The sequence below is a fragment of the Dicentrarchus labrax genome, unplaced genomic scaffold (genome assembly GCF_905237075.1).
Source record: "Dicentrarchus labrax unplaced genomic scaffold, dlabrax2021, whole genome shotgun sequence".
NCBI classification, from domain to species: domain Eukaryota; kingdom Metazoa; phylum Chordata; class Actinopteri; family Moronidae; genus Dicentrarchus; species Dicentrarchus labrax.
In genome coordinates, this window is record NW_026136708.1 from 2,694,930 (window position 1) to 2,719,672 (window position 24,743).

The following is a 24,743-nucleotide window of genomic DNA, read 5'->3' on the forward strand; positions in this document are numbered from 1 at the left end:
ATATAGTGAGCAAATAATGGACACTTTGCAAGATTCATTTAAGTGCCAAAACTCAGAAAACCAAAACATGTAGCACTGATGCAGCAGAACCTACACATACTGATACCACTTCAATCAGATTTCTAGAGACTTAAAGGTCTAGTGTGTAACATTTAGGAGGCTCTATTGGCAGAAACTGAAAATAATATTAATAGGTATGTTTTAATTTGTGTACAATTACCTGAATAAGTATTGTTGTGTTCTGTAGATTAAAAAAACAACTAATTTCATTACCTTTTTATCTACAGAGAAAGTGTGTCCTCTTCTATGCGATCTGCCATGTTTCTACATCAGATCAGAAGGTACAAACATTTTGTGTTTTTCACGAGTTTCACGGTGATGTAGTTTCTCCTACAAGCTTGGAAGGCTGAGTCGTATTCAAATGGCTGAATCTGCAACTTCACCACTAGATGTCACTGAATCCTACACACTGGTCCTTTAAAGACTGCATGTACTGCATAAAGTGAACTTGTCCCTGCTATTGACCCTACTGCTGTTGTAAGGTTACACACACACTCATTACATAGGAGTGTGTGTTTGGATGATTTGAACACGTCTATCCACCGTCAGGACATTCCACAAGATGCGTCAAGTAAGTGCTACATTCAGTTCTCTTTATGGGCTCATGGTTTGACAAGTGAAACCAGTGCGGGCAAGCTGAGACTTGGCATCAACCTCACGACTTCTGGCAGAGGCACTGGATCGACAGCTCAGCCTGCAGTGTTACTGCTACCACTTGAAGGAAATTTATGACTTGAAAAGAGCTCAGCAGAGTGCACAGATGATCCCATTTCCTACTCTCTCTCCAGGTGCTGCTGCTCGGGTCGGCTACTGAGGAACAAGCACCCCACACATATAGACCATAACCCGGACCCTAACAGGTGTTACACTGGATATTCAACAGTAGACAGAGAACAGACTTTCTCTGCTCTTTGGAATATGTGCCACCACATTGCCTGTCATACCTGTACTGTAGAAGATAAATTGCTCTAAACAAGTCCTGAGGTTGCCATTATAGTGCTGAAAGGAGATGTTTTGATCTAATTAGAATTAATAGGATAATTTAGTTTGGTTTCTTTTATCTATTACACCATTCAGTACCGTACCTACATGCAGCTACATGCAACTGACAGAACATTTACATGTACATTTGCCTTGCAACTACTTTCTATCAAACATGCGTCACAGCATGTGCTGTGGAATATTTTTATAGTAACCAGACAAATATTTCTGTAAAATCATGTTGCTGTTTAATTTTTAAATGTCATTTTCTAATGTTGTTAGCACCATAAACAAAATTCTAGTCACCTCCACTGTATTGTACTGTTGGCAGAAACACATACCTCAACAGTCAGAAGTGAGGGTAGTCAGAAGAGTCAGAAGTATGGGTAGTTTTATTGATGCATGGCTTATTTTCTGCCCAGTTAACACCATTTAAAACACCAATATGAACTATTGACACATTAGAAATTAGTTTATACTGTAAGTTAGAAGATATCTTAAATATTCATGATGAATCTCACATAGCAATTCATTTTACAAAAGAACTTCCTCTATAGTATTTTAGAATAAAACATGTATAAACGTATACTTTACATGTCATTTTGAGAAATAAAATAAATAAAAAATATTAAATGCAGATTCAAGAAGATTTTTGTATTTGTGCAGACTTGAGCATGGATTATTCCTCTGCTCAGGGGTTATATTGAGTTAAATGAGTTTACAGTAATACAGTACCAGTCGCCACTTCTGCCTCTCACTCTGTTGACCAGACTGCTGCCTGGCGTGGGATGTTTGACGGATGTCTCAGTGTACTCCTCCTCCTCAGACAAAGTTGTGTGGTGGAGATAGTGTTTGTGTTTTCACCAGCCCAGTCGGAGTGGGAAACTACAGAATCAGAATAAGTAGAATGGTGCAATTGTAGTCAGTGCAGCAGTTTTTAAAGAGTACCTAATCTCAAAATGAAAATTCAATCATTGTCTGCTTCTTACCATGTCAAACACCCCTCACCAGGAGATTACTGTTAGCCTTTTCCATAAACTGCTGGAATTCAAATGGCTTTTGGGGCCTAAATCAAGAGTCTCAGATAGCTGCATTAAAGTAAAACATTGGCCACATTATCTCCATTTTTTTTCCCCAGCGGCAAAGCTGGGGGGTGCTTGTTGCTTTACTTTTACGAGTCATAACTTTCACCAGCGCTCTGTAGGGAGCCACAGTTCAGTCATTCTGCTATGGAACACTAAAGATAAATCTGTGCAATTGTAATGGATATTTTCTTTTCTTTTAAGCTGTAAAAAGATGAACCAGTTGGCAAGAAGGTCAAGAGGAAAGGCTAGCATTCAGTTTGCTGGTACCACAAATGTCCAGTTGATTGAGTTTTCATGTGAAATGTAACCATTACCAAAGGGTTATTTAGCTTTCCTGTGATACATTAGATAGCTAATAAACAAGAGTCCACAGACATACTAGAAACACAGTGAAGCTGTTAGTTAAAAACCAATATATGTATGTCAACATACGCTCAAAAACAATACTAACATTAAGATGTTAAGCATGTTCACCATCTTAGTTTAGTATGTTAGCACACTGCCATGAGCAAACTAGCTGTAAACACAAAGTACACTTGTTCTCCGTGTCGCTTACTCACTATTACTGTCAGATGAACAACTTGTGTATCCAAAATGTCTTTTTTCCAGGATCAGTGAAAATCAGTGTTACCCTGACCAACCTTTTCTTGATAACATTCAGAAGATTCAATAGTGATGGTAAAGATGTTTTCATTGAACACTGTATTGTAAATTGTCTTGATTTTAAACTGTCTAAGGCTTGATCCACACTCTCTTTTAAGTGACATTTCCAGCTATTTATCCATTATCAGGATGATAGCAGCCATTTTTACTTTGCCACAATAGATGACTGAGCAGTCTACGTGTCCTTTCTATCCACTGCAGTTCTAGTGGGAAAGTTCCGGACTCATCCACAGAGTGTCAGTTTGACCTTAAGGGTAGGAGATCGGTGTCTGGAGCTCCGCCATCACACCACTCACTCCCAGTCTGCTCTCAGAGCAGCCTCCAACCACAACTTGATGCTTACACTCCACAGACCTTGACATTTCAATTGCCTCTTAGTAATAAACTCTCCACTCTGCTCAAAAACAGGCCCAGACTGTGTTTGTGTCGTTATCTGTTACCTCCTATTGAGTTCAATGCAGTTCTAATTCTAATTCTAATTCTAATTCTAATTTTCATATGTACAATAACTTGTTATTTTAAAGATGCCATCAGAAAGGTTGATCTAATATCTTTATATATATATATATATATATATATATACTGTCAGGTGAAAATCTCATATTTCCAAAATGTCTTCAGGATCAGTGAAAAACAGCCTTGTGGTTACCCTGAGCAACCTCGGTTCTTAGCTAATACAATAGTTTTAGAGGGAAGGGGATGACACACAGCAAAGGGCCACAGCTCTGAGTCAAACCCATTCTCTCCCCTGGGGACCTCAGCTCTGTTAAGCCACTAGATGAATACGTTAAAGACATAAACAACTTAACGTCACACAACTTCCCACAGCGTTACAATGACAAAACCAAATCCCACAAATGCAAACTGGACCAAAGCAAACTAAACATTGATAATTCCAGGACCACTGTGTCTTGTATAACAAAATCCACTCTTATATAATTACTTATACTATAGTTATTTTAAGTCTCTATTAAGTCTAACTTCTCTGACATGTTTATCCAAGATGATCAGACCTGTTAGGTAAATTGGCTTGAGCCTTCTGGTTTTTAAGGGTTAGATCTAAAGTGGGTAGAACAACTTTTGGTTTTAGTGGCTGGAATAAATTGCATTAGATGTGCTCCAACATTAATGGATTGGATTAAGAGGAGCGTAATTATATGTGCATCACATGTAGCTGCAAGGCTATTTGAAAACAGCAGAGAAGAAAAATACTTAAAAGTCATACATTTATTTAGATGGACAACTTTTCAACCCATTTTGGGTCTTTGTAAAGTCCAAATTTTTAAAACTGATTTTAAATGTTTTTAAAATTATCCAAAAGGAAACAATAAAATATTGGACATGACAAAATAAACATTAAAAGCATAAAGCAATTAGATCTGCATTCATATCATTTATTTCTTTTAAACATGCACTTATATACATATATTATCCTTGAGACTATATGAACTATTAACAAGAAGCTAAACTGTAAATATTTCTAGATTTACAAAATGTAAATATAAAATTTGATATTTATGAGATATTTTAATATACTTGGTCTATTTGATGTTTCTCCGTGTGATTATTTTCATTGGGTCTGAGTCAACGTGCAGGCGTTACTCTTTTCTTCACCAGTTTTGTAAGTTTGACAGCAAAACATCTTTGTGCTCTCTTTGTCCCCTCCTGTCCTTGGAGCTTGTTAGCACTGGAACGGCTGCACAACCCACTCCAAATGGCCAGTGGACAAGCACAGAAGTTTGCTTAAGAGTAGAATAATGACTGGAGACCCACTGCAGAGCTAAATCTAAACTGCTGACCCATGACAAGTTGTCCTCAGACCGTGAGAAACGGGCCTCTTTCCATGCCAAGAATGTGGGTGGCCGGCCTTGTTGCTCCAAAAAGCCTTTCTGAGGAGTGTGGCCAGTTGCAGTGCAACGGCAGGTTTTTCTGTTTGATTTCTTGCAGGCAGGCTGCTGTTGTTATGTGCACATGTTGCCCTTTTTTTATTTGTTTTATTTGCCTTCAGACAAACCACACTGTCATTCTTGTAATCCATGTCTGTGTACAGCATGTACAAAGGGAAATGGAGCCAGTAGAGTGTATGTGTGTGGATGAGGGTGGCTGGTGGAAGGGGGCTGTAATTCCACACAGAGTCCACTTCCACTTGTTAGGCAGCTTGTGAAATGAGACCAAAACTGGAAAAGGGATAAAATGCAGCCCACATTCACGAGGTTAATTCATTGGAAATTCCTTCGGATTTTGATTCTGCTTTTCTTGCTTTTTTTTGCTGATTCACTGGCCTGACACACACACACACACACACACACACTACTAGCACATCACAAAGAGTATAAGGCATTGTGTAAAGTAATGAATACTCTGTGAGAGCACTGGTCACAGAGGATAAGAGGCTGCACTGTGCTGTCAGTTTGCTGCTCACACTGAAGGGGATTTCAGCTCCCCGGGCTTCAAACCCAGAGTCAAGGGGTCACGGTCTGTGCAAGATAGCAGGGGCCACAGTTTGTGTGTGTGTGAGTAACTGTGTGTGTGAGTCACTGCGTTACGCCGACACACGAGACGCCATATGTTTCCACCCAGTCCACTGAAGAACAAATGCGCAGTCCTTTTTCATGAGTTCCCAAAAGCGTCTGTTTTCTCACTCTACCCATGTGTGGGTTAATGCAGCAAGAAGCAGTGCGCGGGAGACGTGGTCCACATCAATTATGTTGTAAAACAAGAATTAAATGTGTCCCACCTGTTTATGGTGTCCATGCAGAATGAAAAAAAAGGGTCTAATTTAAAAAGTGGGCGCAAGACTTGCAAGTGGAGAACGGAGGGTTCTTCCTGGAGGACATGATGATTTCTCGGTGGACAGAAAAGGCCTTTGAAGAAGTATTTTGATCATGTGACATTAAAAACCCTCACTTGAAACCAATACCAATGAAATCCCATAACTCCCTGAGGACTTGAATTGTGTAGCTTCAGCAACCAACCCATGGCAGGAATTTTTTATTGTCAAAACAATATTTTTTATGGCATAAGAATGTTTTACAGTTTCTGTCCTTCAGACACAAATTCCATTTTTGACTGCTTTATTCTCGTAACAAAATGGTCATGATGGGGCTTCAACTCTAAGTGTTCTAATCCCTATCAAATTTCCATTTTAAATTTGTTGTACATCTGCTACAGTATGTATTTTACATGTAATGTGTGAGAAGAATTAAAGCAAATGCTGCGTTTTTAATGGTACGTTGTAAGTTTGAAAGTTAATATATGATCTTTGAAACCCTGAAAAGTAATTTCTTCAAGAAAATCTTCTCACGGTAAACTTTTTTTAGCTTTCAACTGCATCTCATGGTCTTCCTCAGCAGAGTTTGCGCGGTTGCCATTGAGTGTAAAATGCTAAATCAACGGGGGGGAAAAAGTAACAGGACTGAGAGTCTACAGTTAGGCTCCGTGAGACTACTCCAGCACAGCAATGCTCACAATGAACATGCTGATGTTTAGCAGATACAAAGTTTACCATGTTCATCATCTTAGTGCACATGTACCCAATTTCATGGCAGTCCACTTCAACATGTGTCAGGATATTTCACTGTAAGCCACAAATGTCTACCTCATCATGACCACGGTCAATAAAGTGGAAAACTGTGCGTTCCACATTGGTCGGCGTGGTGTGTACCGCTCCAGAACTCTGGCCCCCTTAGCTACAATGCTAATGTTACTAGCAGTAGATTGCTACATTTAGCTAGATCTGCATGATGATATTTTGCCATGTGAATAGCATGTCTGTTTTGTCTGGTTTTGATATGAGGCCAATTAGTTATTGTTCAACTCTGGAAATTCAGAAACACCAGTTATTCGTTTTTCGTCCATCTTTCAGTTCAAGCAGTGGTCAGCAGCGATTGGCTGTGCCCTCAAAGGTCAGTGCAGCTCAGGTCAAAGTTCAACAAATTTGAGCTTTTGGTGCACCCCTGCTCCACTTGACTCATCACGGACATCTGTGCAGAGTGGCGCAACACCCCACATACACAGTAATGGAAGACGCACGATACATTCTCTGGAAAACATGAATGTCTGTACAGAATCTTAGTTTTCAATAGTTGCTGAGATATTTCAGTGTGGACCAAAGTGGTGGACCGACCAACTGACAGACCATCTGTCACTGCGGTCCCATAGCTTTGCTAAAAATATAACACAATGCTAATACCAAAAACTGGAAAAATAATGACTGGCTGTAAAACCACATTGGTGCACTTTCAATAGCTACCTGGCAGCTCTTCCTCTGTCTAAGTGGTCGAGCAAAGTGTGTTTACAATCCTCCAATGAGGGAACACATCGTGTTTGGGCTTCACTTGCCAGATTTTGCCACTCAGCCTTTTAGGCTTGCCTTCCAGCATTTGGCCTACAGACCTTGTGCACTGTAGAAAGTACTGCAGGCCCAATCTTATCTGGGCCACTGTTTGCAATGTCGGATTGCTTCAGAACAGATATGAAATAGAAGCCTTTGTTTTACAAAACAAAGGAGTGTGATACATTTTTAAAAGTTTATGTGCAGACAGTGGCACACAATCATCCACACTTTGTATCTGTCAGTCCTCTAATCTTGTCTGACCAATATGTAAGCCAAGAACTGCCATTTTTAAATGTTATTATCTTGAGATCACAGGGTAATTTTCTATGTCATATGGAGAAAATGTGATTTGTTATCTCGAGAAAAGGAGACAACAAAAGGTTGTTTCCTCTCATTACTTTTATGAGAGATCACGAGTGCCATGCCAGCGTGCACAGATGGCGTATTATAGATGTAGCTTGGGTCACAGTGACAGTGCCAGTTTTTTTTCCATACTGACCAAAATGAGCCAGCAGCCAGAGAAGAGCACGAGAAGAATCTGGACAATGCAGCGATCTTTGAGCTCATTTAATAAATCTCCATCTTTAATATATTACATATAATATGCATATTGTTTGTCAGTATTGCATCACATTGCCAGGAATTGAATACCTTAAATGAACTCTCAGATATAGCTACACTCTGGTAACAACTTTTTCAGTTTAGTTATGAATCCCCCCAACAGTTGCAACAGTAATCCTGAAGGCTGATGAACCAGACGCTCATTTTGAAGTTCTCTATAATCATCCTGTGATCTCAGGAAAACAAATTTTTTTTTAAAATGATCTCTTCATCTCGAGAAATCTGCCTTTTGTTTTCTTAAGATAACAAGATAAATCAACTCATGATGTCAATATAACGGCATTAAATATAAATTGCAAGTCTTTCCATCCTAGCCTTCTGTAGATGAATGAGTCATTTCAATCCCTATGAAGGCGCTCACAGATGTTCTGATCACTTGCAGTTAGCACCAACAAGATCCACAGTATCTGCTGAGCAAAAGAGATGTGTTCATTTTGAGTCAGAGAAGACAACAGACTGAACTTTAAAGACTACATGCAACATGCTCTACTAACCCTATACCAATCTCCTCTGAGAGCATTTCACACTAAAGGACAACAAAGGCAGAAACTCTATGATAGTTTCTCTCTCTGGACAGAGCACTAACACGCTGCTGTAAACTAGACAGTTTGTGTTTCACACTCCAGTATGAAATGTGTTGTTTTCTTTGGGTGGAGAAGTGTTAATACCCCACACCAAAATTCTGTTTGGCCAAAAATAGCGAATCTACAAGGTGTCAGTGAATGATAAGAAGAAACTGCTATCTGCCAGCCCTACTTTGTGATTTTGGCCAATTAGACATGGCTACCAACCTGGCTGGTCTGTTCACTGTGAACCAGACAGACAGCAAACAGACCATTTTCCTTGCCAGTTCCAGCAGAAAGAGAGTTGTCTCTCAGTAGCTCCAGAATTTGCTTTGAATCCATAACACTGAGACTAAAAATGTTGAAAAATCTAGCATTTGCCGACTCCAGCAGTAAGAATTCCTGCTTAAAGGTCATTCCACTGGATTGGTCCTTCGGCTGGAGGGTCACTCCCCTGCCGAGGTGTCCTTCAGCAACACAATGAATGCCTACTACTATCTTCAGGGTGGGTGCTCTGTAACTGACCTCTGATCTTCAACTTGTAAACTAGATCAATATCGTATATCATTGACATTGTAGGCACTATCCCAACAGTCAGACTAGTATTGTTTAATTATCTAACTTTTCCTGCATAGTTTTCATTCCAGTCACCTTAAAAAACCCTGGGCAGCATTTTTGGACATTTCTGCACAAAACTGTTAACAATGCTTTCGTTGTTAAAGAATAGGAATATTGTACATATATACATTGTACATAAATGTTAGGATTTTTTTGACTTTAATGTTTTCTATGCTTTAATGTGAAAACATCCTTCTAGTGTCCAGCTCTGCACATACATCATTCTGCACAGTGAAGCTCAAACACTGTAGGAATAAGAAGAAAAACATACTTTTGACTGGAGGAGGACTTTAAGTATAATAACCTTGACCTGGTTCTGAAAACATCAACTGAGTCTTGTTTTTCCCCTTTGTTTGCATCTTCTGCAGCAGCAGGCTACTCTGCTCATTTTGCAATCACAACTTTCTCCTCCCTCCCTCAGCACAACTTTTGGGAAGCTGAAAAAAGAAAAACAACTCTTCTTCTCGCGATAGTAGCTTGCTTATGCAGCCGCCATATTCTGTGACAGTATTTTGATTCGTATCTGCTGGAAGTGAGGAAAAAGAGAAAAGTGAAGGGCTGTCGAGGGGAGGGGGGGGCTGAAGAAGAGGAGCTGTCAAAAAGGTATTCCCGAGTCCCTGTCAAACGGCGGAAGGCTGAGACTCGGTATCCCTCCCCTAACGCTACTTCGAGGACACACAAGGCCCGGGGCCTCGGTGCAGTTGGCTCTTCGTCTCCCTGGTAGTAGCTGGACCCTTCTCGGCTTCTCCTCTCCGAGCTCCGCGGCCCTCTGGAGGTCCGGCGGCGGTCTCGGGTGTTGAAGGCGGCCCGGGGAGCGGCGGCGGTGGCAGCGGAGACGGAAAGGTAAGTTCCAGTAAGTTCCAGTAAGTTAACTAGGCTTTCGCCACTTAGCAGAAGCCGGAGGAATACAGTTTTAATAGCGTTACTGTGAAATGAAAAGGCGTTCGAGCGCCTTGTGCGACAAGCGCTTTCACACACCGTGCCATTCTGTTTGAAAGAAAATGGAGAGAAAAAGTTTTCAGATGTGGAAAAAGTTTTTGTCCACAGCAAGCAGCTAGCTGAGTTAGCTAACTTGAAGTGTTTGGAGGCTGTTCCCGTCTCGGCCGAGTTGGCAAACCACTGTGTAAAGTTTAAAACACCTTCGTAACCTCTCCCCAAAGTCCACTTTAATATTAATATCTGTAAATATATATTAGGGGTCTTTTTATTTTAGCATAACGCTGGCTGGCGCTACATGTTTTGTAGCCCATGTTAGGCTACTTTTTCCATTGAGCTCTCCTTTGAAACGTCGCAAGACCAGTCGTGGATGGAAACGTTAAATCATACAATTGTAGCTTCACTTAACTTCACACACGGAGTATTTTATCTCCAACAAGCCTCTAAATGAAGCACCTCAAGTAGCTGTTTATCCCTTTGCTCCAACACTGAAACTATTTTTTGTGTAACATAGAAACTAAACTCTTATTAGTAACCCAGCTGGCTAGCCAGATTGGTACAGTTGTGTGTCTACATCAGAGGATTTATCACAAGTAAATGTCTTCTCTATATGTATCCTGTCATTTTTATAGTAAGACCATGTAAATAAAGCTTCTGAGGGTTGACTGGGGACATTATAGTGTTGCACAACTGCAGCCAAGTTAACCTAAAGGAGACACACAAAACTAGTGTTTTCAGAAAAATAAGGTGATGAGTGAGTCACTTCACCTGTTTGATATCTTTCCGACATTGTCCCTCTTGGATCGGATGTTCCCTGTTTGTGGCAGTTGAGATGGAAACTTATCAGGGGGGTGGTTCTGAGCCTTTGCCAGCCAAAATGACAGCTCAGTTGTTGTTGTTTGTATTCTTGGTGTAGTTAAGATGAGATATGTTTATTGTGAGATAACCTAACCTGTCATGATTAAGACTTTTCTCTCCTGGTGTATTTGTTCTTGCGAAGCCACTAAAGGTGCCAGGATGGGCTGGGAGCCACAGGTTGCAACATCTGACCTATTTTTTATTTATTTTTTTGCTTGTTTGTCTGTCAGGTAATGGGAAAACAAGAGACATGGAAGTTGTTTCAAAGATTTGATGGAACATGTAAAATATGCATGTTCACAGAAGATCTTTGATTCGTTGCTTGTTGGTTGTTTTCTTGCAGTCCAAATTGATTTTAATCATGGTGATTGTAACCAAATGTAACTCATATATTACTGCTTGATGACAGGTATTTTTTTATTGGAGTGTGTAGTTATAAAGCCTCTTTCAATTCATGCTAGCATTTGGCCATTTGTGGTGGTCCACGTCTTGGCACAGTGAAAACCCCTCTGGGTGTGTTGAAAGTGTGTTTCTCCATGTTGTATCACTTAGGCTGGGCTTCATATTAACACCAGCCACCAGTCAAAATGATGCAAAATGTTGGTTGTGGCTGGAAAGTCTGTCAGCTCTACCAGCCAGTTTGGCAGGTAATCAACCTGTGTCCAATGTAGTGTTTTTATTCTGGAACTGGCAGCTAATAAATGGAATTTGCTCTTTGAAGACTTGTATCGACATTGTGACATAGAAGTTCGATTTTCACTTTGGTGTAGTTAAAATTCACACATTAGTACAACCTACCTGACTGCGGTTTTTAAGATCCAGGCTTCTTATTTTACTCTCTATCCTCAGCAGACGTCGGCTGACTCTGCTTTGAAACGCTTGAGTTTATTTACAACTCTAAAGAGCTCAGAATCACTTCTCTGTCGAGCCTCTAAACACCTTCAATCTAAACTGTGTTGTCAAAGGTAGACTGCAAGAGTGTATATCATTCATTAGCAACTTGTGCCTGTCTTGACTTGCAGTCAACATTGCACTTCCTGACCAATAAGCTGCCATGGCCAACTGTTTATAGGTGCAGACCCCTAACTGAAACCATGTGTGCCTGTAGCTGGGCAAATATGTTGCTAGGAGGCCTTACTGATTTGCCACTCTTCGGAGACTCAGCAACGAATGCTCAGAGCCTGCATGATAAGTCCTAAATCAGGATTTTGGTGAGGATTGTGCACTTGTACACAACAGCAGGCTGCTAATTGCTTTGTTTGGATGTCATTTGGCATCTGCTAACAGGCTAAATCAACACAGTTAAGTGACAGCACAGATTACAGATCTACACTCAGAGTGTGTGACCTGAGGTTCCTTGATGCTTGTTGATGGAGGTGAAGAATTGGGCTCACTTGTTGTGTTTGCTTCCGACAATAAACAAGCAGGACTAACACTTGTGTTTTGAGAACTTGTACAACGAGCTGAAGCTGTGGCGTGTTGTCGCGAGGTCTGTGCCAATACTTAAATCTTCTTTCCTGAAAAACCTGTTTCCTGATTTATCATTTGCAGTTTGCACAACAATTTATAACCAGTCAGCACGAAGGGTGGGGGTGTGTAGAAGGATAATTACTGCATATGAGTGTGTTTGGATGGAGTACAAATGCTTGTTGTTTGGATCAACAGTGCAGAGTCAGTTTAACCCAGGAAACAATATTGGCTTACCTTTCTCTTTCTCTGTGTGTCAGAACGGATTCACTGTAAGAGGCTGCAGACTCTACATTAGTGTACTTATAACTTGATACTTGTTCTTTCAGGCAGCCCTGCTCAGTGACCTGCCAACATACATTATTATACAGTGTGTGTTTTTTCAGTGTAAAAGTGTCAGGGTAAGACCTATAATGCCAAATGGGAATCAAGTAGGTGGAAGGGAAGGATCCATCACATTATGCCCAATGCTGCAGACTCAGGAAGAGGGCTTGGTGTTTTTAACCCTCCCCCACTCCAGTGTGTGGCTGTCAGGAAGAGAGGCTCTCATTGGAGCCCCCTCCCCCTGTCCAGCTCTCCTGACTTCTCCGCTTTAAATGGAGTCCTCCATTACACATGCTGCTCATGGTCCTCTCCAGTTCAAGGGTTAAATTGCATGCATCGAGCCTGACACTGCACAGTCCACTACACCTTTAGCTGCCGCCTGCTCAGTGCTTGTTAATTCCACAGTTTGGATTTCGGAGGGTTCGCCTCTTCTGCAGCACTTTGTAGTTGCGCACGATAAAGCTGCATTAATTGAACTTTTTTGGCCACTTGGAGGCAGAAGAACTTAACAAGTTGACAAACCAACCTTAAAACATTCTGACTTTCTAATTGCCTGTTTACACACCCAGTAAACACTGCATTAGCATTCATTTGGGGTTTTTTTGGTGGCCGTGAAAAGTGCAAGAGGCCCTATCTAGAGCCAGTGTTTGGTTTGTCCCTTCTGGGCTACTGTAGAAACATGGCGATTCAATATGGCAGACTCCATAGTAGAGGACCCACTCCCTCTGTAAATAAAAACAGCTCATTCTAAGGTAACAAAAAGACAACAATTCTTATATTCAGGATTATACATATATTTATGATTATATACCTATAAATATTATATTCCATTTCTACCAGTAGATCCCTAAATCTTACATACTTAACCTTTTTTAAGCTCTGGTTTGGTCTAGATCAACTCCTGTTAGCAACATCTGGGTCCGTAGTTGGTACATGCTTGACTTTCTATAGCAGCTGGTCACTAACTTTGTCTGTCTATGCTAGTTGGTGTTGGGCAGATATTTAGTTACATTTTGTTTATTATAGCTTGTTTTTCTGTAAACATCTGCCTGCTGCTGGAAAGGGTTGAGGAGAGCTGTGAAACTGAACCACAGAGTAAATTTGATGTTCCCCGCTGGTATGTTTTGGATATTGTCCTAAAATACTGGTGTCTAAGTTCCACACTGTACCTGTAAGGTACTGCTAGTGTGTGCTAATAGACCGGTTTGAAAAAATCTTTAGCTTAACAAAATAAGTCTAAGCATTTAATTTTGTTACCAGCTATGTACCTACATAAAATACAGTATCGATGAATAAAAAGTGATCTAAATCAGACAAAGAATGAGTAGTCATGTCTAATATAACCAAAGTCCATTTCCTTACTGAACAGTTCTGATATTCTATGGACACAGTTTTGTTTGTGCTCTATACCCATCCATAAGTTAGACATTTGTTTAGCAGATGCGATGACAAGCCAAGTTTTATATGTCAAACTGACTAACTGCATAGGTGTTGCAGCAACGCACAGATTAGCTAATACAGATAAGGTAATGAAGATATATGAAGATTAAGTAATGTCTAATAAAAATGTAAAGTGTTGCATCATAAAGATGTGGATCATTTATAAAAGACAGCCGTGACCTTAGCCATTTATATTGAACTAAAACTGACCTATCTCAGTACAGTATTCCATTTTCTTGATCTGGAAAATAAAGAGAAGTGCCACTGACAGTTTCCATTTCAGCTGCTGGGCACAGTGATGTTTCTCCTGAGCTCTCAGTTCCTCAGTTAGTTGTCCTTTATGGTATTTCTCTAGGTAGGCCGCAGATTCTTCTTTAAGTCTTAAAAAGTCAGGTCTTAAGAATTGATTGATTAATGAGGTTGCATTTTTCAGTCTTTTAGAAATCTTTTAAATGTGTTTTTGGGAATATTTGTATTAATCCTGCTGTAACAACCACAAAATGAAATCAACATGGAACCAATACCGATTTTCCTTACTTTAAATTGCATTCATAATGGCCTTTTAAACAGATCTTAAAGTGTCTTTAATGTGACTTGTTGAAACATGCAAAACCCTGTTCTTAGATGTTCCTGTATATTACAATGTGGCTCTTCTCGTCATACGATACATATTTTCAGACACTTACCCTACCAATTGGAAGGTCTAATTTAATGACACTGAGGAAGTAATTTTAATCACGGTTTGCATAACAGAAAACATCCCAGGAATTTTGAAGGGCTATGGTGCCACTCAGGACTTCAGTGATAATGTGTGTGTAATCTTGCTGCCTGATTTGTCAGGGCCTGTGTAGCCTACAATTTGTAGATCCCTGGTAGTAACCCTACCTTCAGTGAGTCGTTCACACTTCAAACTCTGCCACACTGTACAATTCAGGTGAAAGTTTCTGCTCTCGTCATTTAGTTACTGCAGTGCTTTGAGATTCAATTCCACTTTTTTGGCCTCGCTTCTGTCATAATGCCTTTACACCTCTCCCTCTGCAGTCAAACGTATTATCATAGCTCACCTTCCTATTGTCTTGTTACATGCATTAGTGAGCAGGAGAAGAATGAACCACGTCTCACACTGAGACTGTGCTGTCCTCTCTCCCCATCCCTGTGCCCTCAACCTAGGCCCTAGGTTTCATCTCTGATGGCTTTTCTATTCCTCTAAAATCGCTGCCCCCAGCTTCCCTAAACTGATACATCCTCCGTCACAAGCTGCACAGACCTTGAACTGCTTGGGTTGGTCCAATTCCTCAAAACTGTCTAGAGCTTTATTTTAGCACAGTCTTTAGCACAGAAATCCAGGCAGTCAGCTTGGCACAGTGTGAGTGGAGCAGCAGAGGGTTAAATGCCCTGCTTACCTGAGGGTTGGAGAAATTACCTGGCAGCCTTTTGGTCCTGTGTCTTGAAAATCAAGGCTACTGATTCACCATATATATTAGAAATTAATACTATAAAATTATTCCTTTTGATTTTTGTTTTAAAAAATGACACAGAGATCTACCAGAACCAGAATTTAGCCATACACCTGTTTATCCATGGTTATCCATGCACTGTCACCACTTGAGTAGCATGCAACAGGTGCATGACAATGTGATACTGATATCTGTAATAGAATAATACAGTGATGATTCAATCATTAAGTGTGATAGCTATTTTGATGGCTGTTTCAAATTACTGTTGATTATTAAAAGCTTACTTTTGCTAGGGATGCAAGATAATCTGCCTGATAATGTGAAATTTATATTATGTATATCAGTCCGTTTGATATGTTCTGTCAGAACCAAAGTATGTTTCTATAGTTTTTGAAAAAATGAATTGAAGAGTCAGAGTTTTTTTTGTTGTTAACAATAGTAATGTAGTTAGATTTAGTTAGGTCAGAGCTATGAAATATAAATAATCTGTCTTTTCTCAATAAATCATACCCTTTCTTACCCTCAAGTGTGCAAAATACAAAAACGTGAAATTATCGGTTATCTTATCATCTGAAAAAAAAAAAATCCATATCATGCATCCCTAGTTTTTAAGTACTTACTACTGCTTGTTAGCAATAACTATTAGTTTCAGTGATGGAATGCAGTTTATGTAAACTTAATTGTAAATGAAGTTAACAGACTGGTGAATTGTTCAGCTAAATAAATTAACTCAAAATAGACATCCCGTGTAATGGCGCTTCAATCAGACTCGAACGCGGTAGAATAATTAAAGAGCAGCTTTTCATGCTAATGAAGTGTTTTTCAAGTTTCCTTTGCTGAGACTGGGCTATGAAATAGGATAGTAGCACAACCATCAATTAAAGGAATATAGTGGTGCTCCTCCGCCGGCTCCCTTTGGATGTAGCATTTAAACTAATTGGAAACAGAACCACTGGTGTGTTAAAAAGTTTGGAAAGACAGCAGTGCAGCTCTTGAGACACTTCTGCATTGTTAGTGGGATCAGTGTTGTGCTTGAAGCATTCATTTCCACCCTTGTTTCATTTTTATGATTTATTGGTCAATAGGAGCAGCAGACCAGTAGGATTATGTTTCTCTTTATTCTGACTGACAAGAAAATGTGCTGTCACAACAGCATCATATTAACAAACAATCAATTAAGCATGCAGAAAACGTATTTACTTCCTGTTGGCGGACTTATGTTTCCAGTGTGATTTACTTTCAAATAAAAGCAGGTACAAGAACCAACAGGTTTCCAGATTCAGTCTGGCAAGACGGAAAAAATTAGAAAAGGGCATCTTATTATCCTGATACTTGTGATTTTAAGCAAGATGTATCACATGTAATTCTCTCTTTTCTCATCTTTCTCAATTCACTTTGGATTACTGTTCAGTATTCAATATCTTTATTTTTTAAAACAGGTTTTAATAAAAGGCATTTCAAGTTACCTCAAAACTCAAAGTACAACTTTGTGTGTGTTATTAATCCCTGTGTAAAACATGTCATTTTTCCTAATGGTGCACATCTCATTTACAAATAAATATTATAAGTTAATGTTGACTCCAGCATGGGTTATCACTAAAAGATCGAGCTGCCAGCAGTGTCACATTCTCCCACATCAGTAAATGGCTGTTTTAAAATTTTCAAGCAGAAAACATCTCTCACATTTGAAATTGGCCGCCTGTGACTTTTCCTAGACACACTCCCAGTGCAAACCAGCACTGTTTGACATTCACAAACAAGCGAACAAATATTAAATATAATTACAAGTATCCCGTTCAATTGCTCGTTGGCCACTTTTTGAATGTAACCCCTGAGTGACAGAGTACAGGAAGATGGTTCAGCGGTTATCTTTGGCCTCTGTGCTCTTCAGAGTTGTGCAGACCGTAGCCTCTGCAGCAGGATATGTGTGTGTGACACAAACACTTCCTCTTAGTGCATTGCTCTGAGAAACACCTCCGTTTGCATTTTTACATTTGGCCTCTGCTACTTAGTTTTGCTTTTTGGGGGGTGCAGAGGTTATCTGCATCGTATTATAATAATAAAAAGAAAAACAAAAGTGTGCAGCAACTTCATAGTTTGCAAGTTTCTTTTGAAATATGTAACCTTACCTTTTGAGGTGTAATTGAAGCGTTTGAATAACAACTAGAGTTGTGTGTTGCGGCAACAAGATAACACTGTTCACCATAGGTCATAGTAAGCAGTATATATATGGTACATATCACGAACTACCACCCACTCATGGAAAAATGTTGAAATTCACCAGACACTCAATAGCAAATCATATTATGTATGGTTGTACCAAATTTAATTTTTGTTTTACATTCAAAGCCTCTATTGAGGTTTTCAAATTAACTTTGAATGTCATCATATTTTATGTCATTGCACTAATAAAAATAGTCAGTTTGGATAAAGTGATTAATTGTATTAAATGAGTTGCATTTTTAATGTAAAGGAATAATGAGTATGATTTGTTGGTCACTGGCGAGAGCAGTGGTGGTTGGGCGAGCCAGACAATTAGAAGAAGAGAGGGAGCTGAACGGAAACAAAGCAGTGAGTTTCCGATTGTTTCAAGGCACACCTCCGCACAACCCTCCATTTCTATATTTTGTGTGAGTGCATGCAGCTGAAGCCATACTTTTGTGTGTGTGTGTGTGTGTGTGTGTGTGTGTGTGTGTGTGTGTGTGTGTGTGTGTGTGTGTGTGTGTGTGTGTGTGTGTGTGTGTGTGTGTTTCAACTGTGCCCTCGGTCAAACAGACAGAGAGCGGAGAGAAGGAGACAGCAATATAACTTGTTCGCTACGTTATATTACGTTTATAGTCCTGACCCCATACCTGCGTGCTGCAGAATGAATAGACTTGCAAAAAACATTCAAATGTCGATCGTTGCTTTGAACCATTCAGTACAGCTCTATTATCCACCTATTATCTGTCTGAAATCTACCTTTCATACCTGGTGGCTGCTGCTAATTTTCCACCCTGATCACGATACAGTACTGTACTTTCTTTATTTGGAGCTTCCGTATAAACTAAAACAACTGCCTCACATGAGGCAATAAAACAAAAGACTTAAAACTAACATTAATTTAAAATATTTATGTGGTTGTACCAAAGAAACATGTTTTCTTGCATCTGAAGAACAGGATTTGTAGGTCAGGGCCTCTCTGCAGCACTACAGCACTTCATCATAATGCTGTTTGTCACACATTTGACCTTCTATCAGAACATTACAGCTTCTTCCATTTGCATATTGCACTTGGCCATAATGCAGTTTTTATAATATTTTGATTAATTTTGCATCCCTAATAGCTTGCCCCCCAGGGACACTAAGGGATAGCTCCCGACAAACCTCTACCATCACACGGTACCGCCATATCGCCCAACCTTTTAGTGAGTAGGATTGACAACTGGGTAAGATGAACTAAGATATTAACACCTCACTGATGTACCTGTTATTGCAAGAATGTTGGCCTGGTTTGGTTTGCCTCTTTATTCTGTCTCCCTTTTATCTTTATTACAAACCCCTTCTGTCTTTTCTCTGCTCTGGAATAAATAGGTGACTACACACTGCACTCACCTCTACCAGAGCATTTCCAGACCTTACATGACATCCTAACCTGCATATTGGTTTGAGGGGATGTTAGTGCCCCATTTTCTGTGCAGCTCATCTGTGAAACAAACTCCATCCTGCTAAAATTGAAGCTTCCTAGAGTGGCATACATTGATTTGAAGGGATTCTTTTAAATCTGTTTTTGTTGTGGTGCCTTCAGCAGACAGATGAATGAAGATTCAAGAAAAGTTTTGCAGTGCATCCATGGAATTGATGTGGTGTTAAGTAGATTGTGAGTTGACCTCCCGGCTGCTTGTTTTCTTTAGGATGGATATTGCAGGCTGCTGTCTTATCGCTCCCTTGCTTATCCTGTGGGCAGGTTCTGGCCCCACGTCCCCTCTGACTCCCTCGCAGACGCAGCACAGAAAGCTTGTCTTATTCTGAGCTGTTTGTAATTGCCATACAGGGGCTGCTCTGTCCTTCATCATTTCTCCCACAGTCTGCTGATGGTCTTTCATCTCTCTCAGGTTTTTTGTACTCACTAACGATGGGAAAGAGCTTTGATCTAGTGTCCTATCAGTAACAGCGTGGGCCTCAGGCTCCCATACTCCCTTGCTGTCTCACTCTGAAACATATTGTCAGGGTGTGGTGGACAACGGAGTCCACCCAGCTGAAAAGCCTTTGTTTGTTGTGGTTCAGTGTAGCTTTGCCAAGGGCAACTGCCTGTGTGGGTCTCTATGAAATTCTTGCAGCAGTAGTGGTCTGTTAAATTAGACCCTACATTTGCCGATGTTTTGCAACCTTTAGCATCTCAGATATAACCACCTGAGCTCCGGGGGGAGGAAAACAAACTTTATTTCTTCAACACTTTGAAGGTAATCTTTTTCCCCCCTCCTTTGGAGATTGCACAACAGCTCTGCAAACATACACACAAATAAAGCTTGTGGAGCCTTCCCACTCACATCTGCAATGTGCAAAGACGACAGCAGATACTAGTTTCCTTAACTAACCAGTGATCTAGTATGAAGAGAGGAGCTTGTAAGGTGGAATCAACTAAACAGGGACAGGAGCTTTGCACTTTGTCCAAGCTGCCTAAAGTCTGTCTTTGTTTGAAATGTTTCTGCTTGTGTCCCTGTTGTCCCAGGTAGTTACTGGCCCATGTTCACTCTTCTTCAATTTAAAGCACCTACAGGAACTTTCATTTTGTCTTAATTCTGGCGGCCCCTGTGGACAAAAGTGAGACTGTGTACACCGGCTTGTTTCATTGATTATGAGGGGAATCCGACCTTCTAAAAACTCCTTCTAGTATGTTCAAAGAATTGAAGTGGAGTACTCAGTCCAGGGATATCCCTGGGTTAGTCCACCCTCTGCCCTAACCTCCATACCCTTTTCCTCCCCCTCTTCCACGGTGCCCTTTGGCCTCCCAAACCCACTGGCCTGCCTCAGCTCCTGGTTAGAGATGTCATAACAGAGCCACTCTGCTGTGGTATTCCTTAGAGGAATGTGCTTCCTTGGGTTCTGGTGTGTGTGTGCATGGGTCTGTGGGTATGTGGTTTGGCTTCTGTCTGTGCAGCGTATGAGGCCAGGCCGGCACTGGCACCCTCCAAGGCACACCTGTTGGTGCCAGTCTAAGCAGGACCGGCGCTGTGTTGTCCCTCCCGTCCTCTGCAGGCACCAGCACAGCCGATCACTGCCTGCACACACTGCACCTCCACACATGGGCCAACTGTGGGTGTGAGGGGAAAAAGAGAGCCGTGCACACATTAAACCTGCCCCTCATCCTGCAGTACAGAGCACGGATGATTGATTGAGTGTCTCAAATTGTGTTAAATTTGGCAACAAGTATAACTTCTACTGTTATATAGTGTAAAATTGCTGTAATAAACAGAATCTGATCAGAGGTACCTGGCCTCCAGATCTCACTTTGCATACTTTGTTTTGGAATAACAGCCCTTGTAATCTCCCCCTTGTCATTTACATTTTTAATTTAACAATAGGCAACAACACATTTTAGATTAAAAATAATGTGGAATTCCTATTCAAGACAAAGGAAAAGGAAGGCCTTTTTGGCATTTTTGATAAATTTACCAGACATTTATTTATTCATTGGTCACTGGATGCAGGGTGATTAAAAAGCATGGATTACCATCAGTCTCCTTTTTAAAAACGTCTTTCAGTGCTGATTAAATTATCTCTACTACCACTATGTTCCTTTATAAATGCCTTTTTATATAGTAGGCCATTAAACAACGACAACATAACATTGCCAATACAAGATTTTAAGAAGACAATTTGAAGCAGTTCATCACTTTGGGAACATGCGTGTCACATCCCTGAGTCCTCTCACCATCTGCAGTACAGGGACGGCTCCAGAACATGTTTATCCTAGCTTCATTTAGGTGCTGTAAGCAAAATTGGCATTTTGGCTAACTTACTGTCTATTCTTGCAGTTAGCAGTCCCCAACTGAAAGTCCCCAATGGCTTATTCACATGAGGACAGGACACAACATCCAGGTATTATTGGTCAAGGCATTACTAAAAGTCAACCAACAGCTTTATGAATACAACAACAAGATATGTGCATGTACAGCATGTACATAAGAGAGTATTGGAGTTGTGGGATATGTTTTTTCACTTTTGATGGAGCCAGGCTAGCAGTTTGCTTCCAATAAGATGAGACTGATATTATGAAAACTGTGTGACATGAGAGACAGATAAACTTATTATGAAATAAAAGCTTTACCCTTCATAGATAACATTCTCTGATCTGAATGATTTATTCTCTTGTGATTAAAATACTGCACAGGGGATGTAGAGAGAAATCATTTCTGATCCTTTTAATATACGCCATATAAACTGATTACAGAAGGCTTAGGCAACTTAGTTTTTGATAGTTGTGATGATATTAACCAGGGTTGTTTTACAAGTCAATTACCTTGATGGAGGTGAAAAGGGCCTGCTCGCCGAGGGAGACAAGTATGACTATAATGTTTGGAGAGGGCTGGAATAAGACCGAATGGCATCTCAGCAGCAGAGGAGTCACGTGACTTGGCTGCTATTTGTCTTTTGGTTGGCCTCAAGGTGGGGAATGATACTCCTAACAGCTGCGGGAAGCATTTCCGGCGGAGGGTTTTCTCCTCAGCCAAGCACACGGAGGTCCAGTAGTACACTGAAAGCAGGGATGCATTGATAACCAATTCTCCACCACCAGTAGATATTCTTAGCATGAAATTTGTGTGAAATTGTGCAGCTTACAAGGCCATAGTTTGACTGAACAGTGTTGTGTTAGGGGCCACTTGGAAAAATTGTTTAATATAGTTTTTTTCCTTTGGAGATCTAAAATCACATGTCCTCAGGGTCTTAAAAACTCTACAATTTTTAAATCTGATTTTTTTTCCTAGGCCTTAAAATGTCTTAAATATGATTTTGACAGGTCTTGATTGATTGATTGAGTCTCGTTTTTAAATGTGTTTTGTGGGAAATGATTGGTCATGCTTTAACAACTACAAAACAAAACCTACATCAGACATCTGAATCATCATGTTCTCAATAAAGGCAATAATTCCTTCAAATGGATTAGAATAGTCTGTTAACCTTTAAATCTGACGTTATAGATTTGATCGAATTATTTTTAGCCATAACCAAATTCTGACACAGCATCTGTAGTAAGGACCTGTTGGAGGTGTGGTTGAAAGGCTTCACAGAGGCCATTTTTCTTGTGTGCAAGAACCCGATAACACCACGAGCGGTGGAGTTAACGGATGGAATGAGCTGACCAAAGACAGAAGTGCTGCTAATGTCCCGCCGTCTGTGTGCTTCAAAGAGCATGATGACATACAGTAAGTGCATTTCGTAAGGCAATAAAGGGTGAAGATTTGGCTGGTGCATACTTGGCATGTCATCGCTAAGCGCCTGAGTGCTAGCAGCCTCATTGTGTTCAATTGCCTCGCAGTGAGTGTTGAGAGACAGCACTGCCACCCAAGCTTAAGCTACAGTGGGCCAGAAGGTCACCGGTTTGAATCCCAGACCCACTGAGTCTGGGAGAGGATATTGAATGAGAAAAAGTTTTCCCTTCCTCAGTAGCTGAAGCAGAGGTGCCTTTGAGCAAGTCACTTGGAATTACTTGAACAGTAAACAATAGAAAGCCGTAAATGTACAGATTGACTCGTTTGGTCCATATAACATTAGGAAACAGAGGAATGTCAATGACAATATCCTGGAGCCGTACACACTTAAACACAGACAAAATCAAAATCAAAACCAAATACTTATCAATTCAGTATAATTTAAGACCAAGAAAGAGTGTCTGGTTTAGTGTTGTCACGATACCGAAATTATTGTTTCGATACCGATACCAAGTCAAGAATTGCGATTTCGATTTTGAATTTGAATCATATAGCACACTAATGAATGAACATATGAACAGCAGATATATTAAACATTTGAACAAAATATGAAATATCAAAATAGCAAAAAATAAATTAGAGCAATGACTTTCAAGGTAAAAAAAAGCAAATAAAACTTAGCAGCAATATCTCAGATATTGTTATTGTTATTCTGTCAGTTGTGCAACCTTTCCTTTCAGAGGAGAAAACTCAACCATTGAGCCTGTGGCTCCAGACTGCTGTAGCAGAAGAAAATGGAAATATTTAAAATATGATGGTGATACATTTGTCATAACAGAGGACCTAAATAGTTTATGTGTGATAGTAACAATAACTTGTGACTAACTTAGCATCTCTATATGCAGTGGTTATAGTGATAACTGCCAACATTTACTCAACCATAACATTACCATAATTAATAATAGGAAATAATGAGTTAACCTAATGTTATTTAAGCTGTGATATATGGATTAATATAGGCTAATGTTTTCTGTACTTCAACATCTGAATCCTTTGATGGTTAACTTTATATTTGAGTCCATCATTTCTTACAAGGCGTTTCACAAATACACCTCCTTTGCGTAGGTCTGTGCTCTTTAAATGCTGTAATAACCCAATATAAATAAATCACTGACTAACATGCACATGCTCTGATTATAATCATATAGCCTATAGATCATTTTAGCTGATGTTTTGTATGCTTTATTTTAGCAGCAAATTATTAACGTTATCTGTGAAAGTTGCGTTTTCAGAGATGTTGAATTAGCCCTAGGCAGCCTATTGGTTAGCCATGAAGATAATGCCCATAGTTAGCCTACTATTTCTCTAGATAGCCTCTTCAAACTACGGTGGTGCAAAATAGTGACTTCTCACAAAATAAACCATAGCCTACTCATTTGACTTATTTAAGGGCATGAACGTGGTCGTGTTATCTTTCACATACTAACCTGTCAGTCTTTAAACTCCTTGTACAACTCGGCGTGCTTGTTGGCCAAGTGTTTCGCCAGGTTCGAGGTGTTGGCTCCCTTTGTTTGCATTTGTTTGTAACGTTAGCACTGACGACAAACAGGTCTCGACTTATCGGTAGCTTTGCCCTCACTGTCAGCAAGGTAGGCAAAGTACTTCCATATTTCACTTTTTCTACCAGTCCTGGACCGGCGGCCACAGTATCACTTGTGCTCGCACATGCAGCCATCTCGTTACAGTGTTTGTCACATGACAGCTGCAGCTTCTTTGCTGCGTGCGTGAGGAGAAAAAACACATGTCCATAGGGAGGCACTGGAAGCATGCGTTGTGCACACCAACATGAAATACGTCTCTTACAAATCTGGAACGCGGTTATTCTTAAAAGTATCGATACTAATACATTTAGGAATCGTGAC

At 40.2% G+C, this 24,743-nt stretch overlaps 1 protein-coding gene and 1 long non-coding RNA gene across 8 annotated transcripts in view; one reads left to right on the top strand and one right to left on the bottom strand.

Annotated features, from left to right (window-relative positions):
* Positions 1 to 7,677: 7,677 nt before the first annotated feature.
* LOC127368801 (uncharacterized) lies at positions 7,678 to 10,673 on the bottom strand. Its single transcript, XR_007885880.1, has 2 exons — positions 10,632 to 10,673; positions 7,678 to 9,914 (listed from the first exon to the last, which is right to left on the bottom strand). It is a non-coding gene; the product is annotated as an uncharacterized LOC127368801 (long non-coding RNA).
* tab2 (TGF-beta activated kinase 1 (MAP3K7) binding protein 2) overlaps positions 9,383 to 24,743 on the top strand; it is a 41,959-nt gene continuing 26,598 nt past the window's right edge. For 5 of the 7 annotated variants that reach the window (XM_051409894.1, XM_051409900.1, XM_051409899.1 and 2 more), the window contains exon 1: positions 9,383 to 9,770. The gene's annotated coding sequence lies outside the window, so the exon portion shown is untranslated. Of the gene's footprint in view, positions 9,781 to 24,743 lie in introns of all 7 variants that reach the window. The other 2 variants (XM_051409896.1, XM_051409898.1) reach the window with 1 other exon arrangement.